This window comes from Berghia stephanieae, chromosome 9, assembly GCF_034508935.2.
Source record: "Berghia stephanieae isolate SIO BIC M18660-M18661 chromosome 9, UCSD_Bste_1.3, whole genome shotgun sequence".
NCBI classification, from domain to species: domain Eukaryota; kingdom Metazoa; phylum Mollusca; class Gastropoda; order Nudibranchia; family Aeolidiidae; genus Berghia; species Berghia stephanieae.
The window spans coordinates 37,496,887-37,502,704 of NC_088368.1; positions in this window are offsets into that span (position 1 = coordinate 37,496,887).

The window sequence follows — 5,818 nt, forward strand, 5'->3', positions numbered from 1 at the left end:
GTTTTTGTTTTTAATTCCCCAAAAATCAGCATGTTTTCCCTGTATAGACGGGCTATTTTATTTGGGATGTATTTTTTCCTCTATTTTCTTACTGTGTCTGTAACGGTGATGCTCCAAACTCGAAATGTTTTTGTTTATTCATTTAACAATGCCACGACCACATTATCTCATTCGTCAATAGTGTTTCAGCCTGTTTTGTTGATAAAGGGGAAACCCGAAACGTCCATTTTATCTGCTTTCGTATATTAAATTGAGGCTTACATTCAATTTCACATTGTTATTTCTTACTTTGTTTGTCACTGTTACATACACACGTTTTGACGTCTTAATCTTACACCAGCCTGCTCCCTAATTAGTCACTTTGATATAGCAAAAAAAAAAATATTTTTAAAAGAAAAAGAAACTTGGCTTAATTTATTGAAACCACTAAATATGGCTTCGAATGAAGACACAACTAGAATCTTGTATTTCTCGTCAATTTTGATTTAAATCACTTTTTGTTAACCCGATTCACTCCGATAGGATATGATAGGATAGGAAATACCGCTTTGGGACGACTTGTCATGGATTATCTTTACTCTATTCACTCTCTCCTTAACGATCCTTTTCAGTATTTTCCCAATATGCCAATCTTACCCAGGAGAAAAATTGATTTTTCAAAATCAGACAAGCCCTCTACAAAACAACTTTATGTTCCTGTTAATTAAACAAAGATTATTATTCAAAGTTTGTAATGTACAAAATAAATCTGAATAAGAAAAAATGTATATTGTGTCGTAACTAATGTGACGATTTTGCTGCATGTGGTAAGGAGAGGGTTAATGTAATCATGGTAACCTTACTTAGCAAGTAAATGAATCAAAGAATTTCACCGCCTCATTATGTGTAATTCACACTTTGAGACGATCTATTTATCACGTACCCTTTCTCTCTTTACACCTCCTCCCCACTTCCCACCACACTCCTTTTACCTTCAATCATCGTCATTATATCATGGAAATGATATTTATCCTCTATATAATTTTTTTTAATTCACCGCCTCAGCGAGTAAGTGGCATTTTGATGATAGAAGTTGCGTTGTTTAAATTACTAGAGAAAATGTAAAGATGATTATATAAATGGGGTTCAATGAAACATTATTAACCTTTTAACAGCTAGAATCAAGTTCTCCCAAGCTCGTTGGATCAAAGGCGCGATGTCTCGTCTAGTCACAAAAGTCAAGAAATGTTAAGCCCGATTAGTGTCTGGATGTGTGGCAATGATTGTGGAAAACTATATGAAATTGAAATATCAGACTACTCCATATGGCCTGCTGGGGGGGGGGGGGGGGGGGGGGGGGAGGGCGACGAAGTATTATCAGGCTCATCTCTTCGGCATAATATCGTTTTGAAAAGATTCTATAGATAATTTTAATGTCAGGGTATGTTGATATCAAACACAATCAGTACAGGTTTAATTAAATCTACAGGTACCAGCACACACACTCTCTCTCTCTCTCTCTCTCTCTCTCTCTCTCTCTCTCTCTCTCTCTCTCTCTCTCAGGGTCAATATTTCGATACAGTTCTTGATAGATAAATTGAAGTGTTATAAGTTGTAAAAAGTTTTATGAAAAGATCAATGATGAAATACAGACGGGATAAGTACCACCCACTTGGTACTGAGGAATGGAATTAACAGTGGGGTGGCATGCATACAAAATAGGGTGGTGTCCGGATCGGAAGAAAATGACTTAAAACCTGCTATAATTTATAGATGCAAATACAGAAAAAAAAAATAAAGAAAAGACTTACTCAAATAAGTGAGAGGCGGTATATTCCATTTCTCCGTTATTCTTTTTTTAAATGCTATAATCCATTTTTAAAAGATGGATGCAGTGCTAGGCACCAAATCAACCAATATAGCCACGCCCCTGGGAATGAAAGATTGTTAAATGATATATACATGGATGGATTGATATATAGGACAAATACAAGAGTGAATCAATGAATCGGTAGCCTCAAGTCAAATATTGCTTAGATATATGTATAAAATAAATGAATAAATAGTTTGACTGATAGATAGGTTTAATTCCTCATTTTGACTCTATTGCTCTATTGTTTTTGTTTTGTTTTGGTTTTTTTTGGTTTGGTTTGTTTGTATTATTTTTCTTTTTTTTTTTTTTTTTGTAGGGGCCGGGCTGGTGATGAGCAATATTATTAAAATATCGGGCGACTTGATAGAGGCTAATGATATGAAATGACAATTAGTTCCATACATCCTTCGGCAGGAATGTATTTTTTAAAAGCATTTTTGAGATACAATCTCCAAAGATAACCCGAAAAGAGCTTAGTTGGCGTCATAAATGTATAAATGGTTTCCTCTCATTTTGTTTATAATTTGGGAGGAACCCCGACTACTGTTTTCATTTCCTTATCCTCTATGATTTACGATTATCTAATAATATTTGTTTTACATTCAAGATGGATATCGACCCATCACCACGGTAATTACTATTGTTACTGGAATGCAACAATAAACCACGGTAAAGTTGGAGATTACAATAATATAACATTTGAAAAAAAAATGTCAAACAGGTTATAGAAAGATACTAAATCCTTTCTTTAAAGAATATAGCATTGTGGAGAAAATTGTGCTTATTTTAGTCAATAAAAAAATTGATACGGCGCACAACTCTACTGAAAGATTTGAAAATTAGAAATGTATTTTTTACAGATAGATAAACAGATAATTTGATTTCCTTTTATAATTTAAAGTCAGTTTGAAAGTTCGTTGAGTCAAACAGATATCATAAAATATGTACCAACGACGACACTTGACTCCCAAAATCAACTAATTTTGGCACTGTAAAAAGTTGTCAATTTGCGTCATCTATTTATGACATCAAGTATTATTATTACTTCCGTTGTAATGTTGATTTAGCAGTGATCAGTGTTGTTATGTATATTCTAATTGCGTGTATGTTTGTGTGTGTGTGTGTGTGCGTGTATGCGTTTGTGTTTGTGTGTGTGTGTGTGTGTGTGTGTTGTGTGTGGTGTATACATGTGTGTGGTGGTGTTGGCATTTTTCAGCAAATCGTGGCATTCATAGTGATATTATTCACTTGATCACATGTAGGTATTTCAGTCGCCATTTTGATTCTTTTTTTACTATTAGGGTTAGCTCGAGATCGAGGATATCTCTTTTTCTATTAAGGTTAGTCACAAGTCTTAGTAAAGGTGCTAGGATGTTTGTTTTTCCATAGGTTAAATAAAGGGGAGACATTCCGAAAGCTCCTACATCCCCAGTATTCTTTAAATTTGTATTTTCACCGTTGATATTTTGTCAGGCATTTATTTATTCAATTTGTCATTATATCTAGAAGTATTTTAAAAACTCTAGAACAAACCTTGATAGATTTGTGAAAGTTTAAAATTTCTTAATTTGACCATTGTTTTGATTTTCAGCCGCCATTTTGATTTGTTAAATATTGAAAGGTAGTGCAAATCAGTCCGAGAGTTGTTTTTTTTTTCTATTAGGGTTAGCTCGAGAGGTTAGTCATAAGTCTGATTAAAGGTGCTAGGAAGTTTGTTTTTCCATAAGTTAAGTAAAGGGGAGACATTCCGAAAGCTCCTACATCCCCAGTATTCTTTAAATTTGTATGTTCACCTTGATCTTTTGTCAGGCGTTTATTTATTCAATTTGTCATGATTTTTTCTATTAGGGTTAGCTCGAGATCGGATGATTTTTTTTCCTATTAGGGTTAGTCATAAGTATTGTTAAAGTGCTAGGGTGTTTGTTTTTCCTATTGGGGTTAATTAAAGGTACTAGGTTTAATTTTTTCTTGGGGTTAGTTGAGGGAATATATTATTAAATATATTATTGGGCCACAAGAAAAATCAACCGAAGATATACCAAATTACACAGACAACGTTGTTTACCAATCTGCCCTCATTAAATAATGGTGAGTACAGTATCGAATGAAAATAGTTCTTTCCCCGCGAAATTGCGGGCTTTTTACTAGTAACTTTAAAAATGTGTTTTCAAGCAGCAATGTTAGTTTGCTAAAATGAACATACGAAAAGAAATAAATGTTTATTTTCTTATCCGCTTCACTGGGTCTTGATATAATGTACATTCTATCCTGTCTTGCAAGTTTAAAGATACATCTAATACCATGTAATATACAATACTATGGAATTAGTCTTCATTTGACTATTAACCTCGCGAAGTCCCAATTTTGGGAGTTTTGGCCAAGCTGAGGCTGATTTAAATCGATCGATTATTGAAGTGTTTTCCGGCCAAATTTTTTAATACGTGTTTTTCCAGAGAACAACAGTTAACTGTAAATATAATAAGCAAAATTATGGGTGATTTTCAAAAACTGCCGGAATATTCCAAAATGTTCCAAGTGTTTTGAATTTAGTATTACAAAACGCTTAACTGGCAGCACAGCACATAACGGTAGGCACCAAGCGTTTTGGTATTTTTATGAGAAACAGTTTTTATCATTTTAACCAAAAAAAATTTATTACAAAACTCTATCAATTAAAATGAACTTTAATTTGTCAAAAAGTCTTGAAATACCTTGAAGTCTTCTTTAAATGTCAACTTTTTGAGAATGACTAATTGATAATTTTGGAATCTGCTTCATCATTAGGCAGTTAACCTTACCAGCCAGATTCAGACTTTTCCCCATTATTTCACACCCACCCAACACAAAAATAGAATTTTCTCACTCAAACAGAAAAGCAATAAATACATCCTATGCATAATATTGTTCAGTAAAACGAGCTCTACACCACCGTGTCACGTTTTTATATCTATAATAAAACATTTTCTTTAAATTGTGTGATTTACAAAAGAAATCTGAATGATAAAAGTGCTGGTTGTATCGTAACGAATGTGACGATTTTCCTATGGTTGGTAAGGAGAGGGTTAAGTAAACGTTTTATGGCCATTAATTTTTACATAACAATTTAAATTGTCTGACAGCGTTGGAAGGATTACAGCTATTATTGTTTTATGTTTCTTGTTTGGGTTGTTTAAGAAATGGTCTTTATTTTTGTTTTGCTTTTGCTTTTATTTCTTTTTTTTTTGGCCTACTTATTTTCTTTCTGTTTTCTTTTTTGCTTTTTACTTCTTGTTTTGACTTTTACTGCTGCTGTTGTTGTTTGTATAAGGTTGTGAAATAATTATTAAGAATACTGAAAGATTAAGGTGGAGGCAGAGAAATAAAGAAAGATGGTAAGATATACATATAGACAGAGGAATACAGAGAGAGAGAGAGAGAGAGAGAGAGAGATAGAGAGAGAGAGAGATGGAGATAGATCGATAGATTGATAGATAGGTAGGGGGAGAGAGAGAGAGAGATAGAGATAGAGAGAGAGAGAGAGAGAGAGAGATAGAGAGAGAGAGAGATGTACTTGTGTGTGAGTGTGTATTAATAATGTAAACTAATTTCTTGAACAAAAATAGAAATGAAATAATGAAATTAAGCGAATTAGGTCAAACATCGATGGTGTCCAGGACAAACTATACAAAGCCCCCCCCCCCCCCTCTCCTTTTCCAACCCCCTCCCCCCTCCCACACACATACACTAATATACACATACACACACACACTCTCTCTCTCTCTCTCTCTCTCTCTCTCTCTCTCTCTCTCTCTCTCTCTCTCTCTCCTTTTATTCCATCCTACAAAATCTAAAACGAATTCCCGATTTTAACGATCGGGCAAACTGGCACAGAAGACATCCTTGGGGAATTCCCTATTGTCTTGTTGAACACGAAGCCAAAACGAGGGTAATCAAATTATTGTTTTCGCGGGATGATTTTAGTTCCAG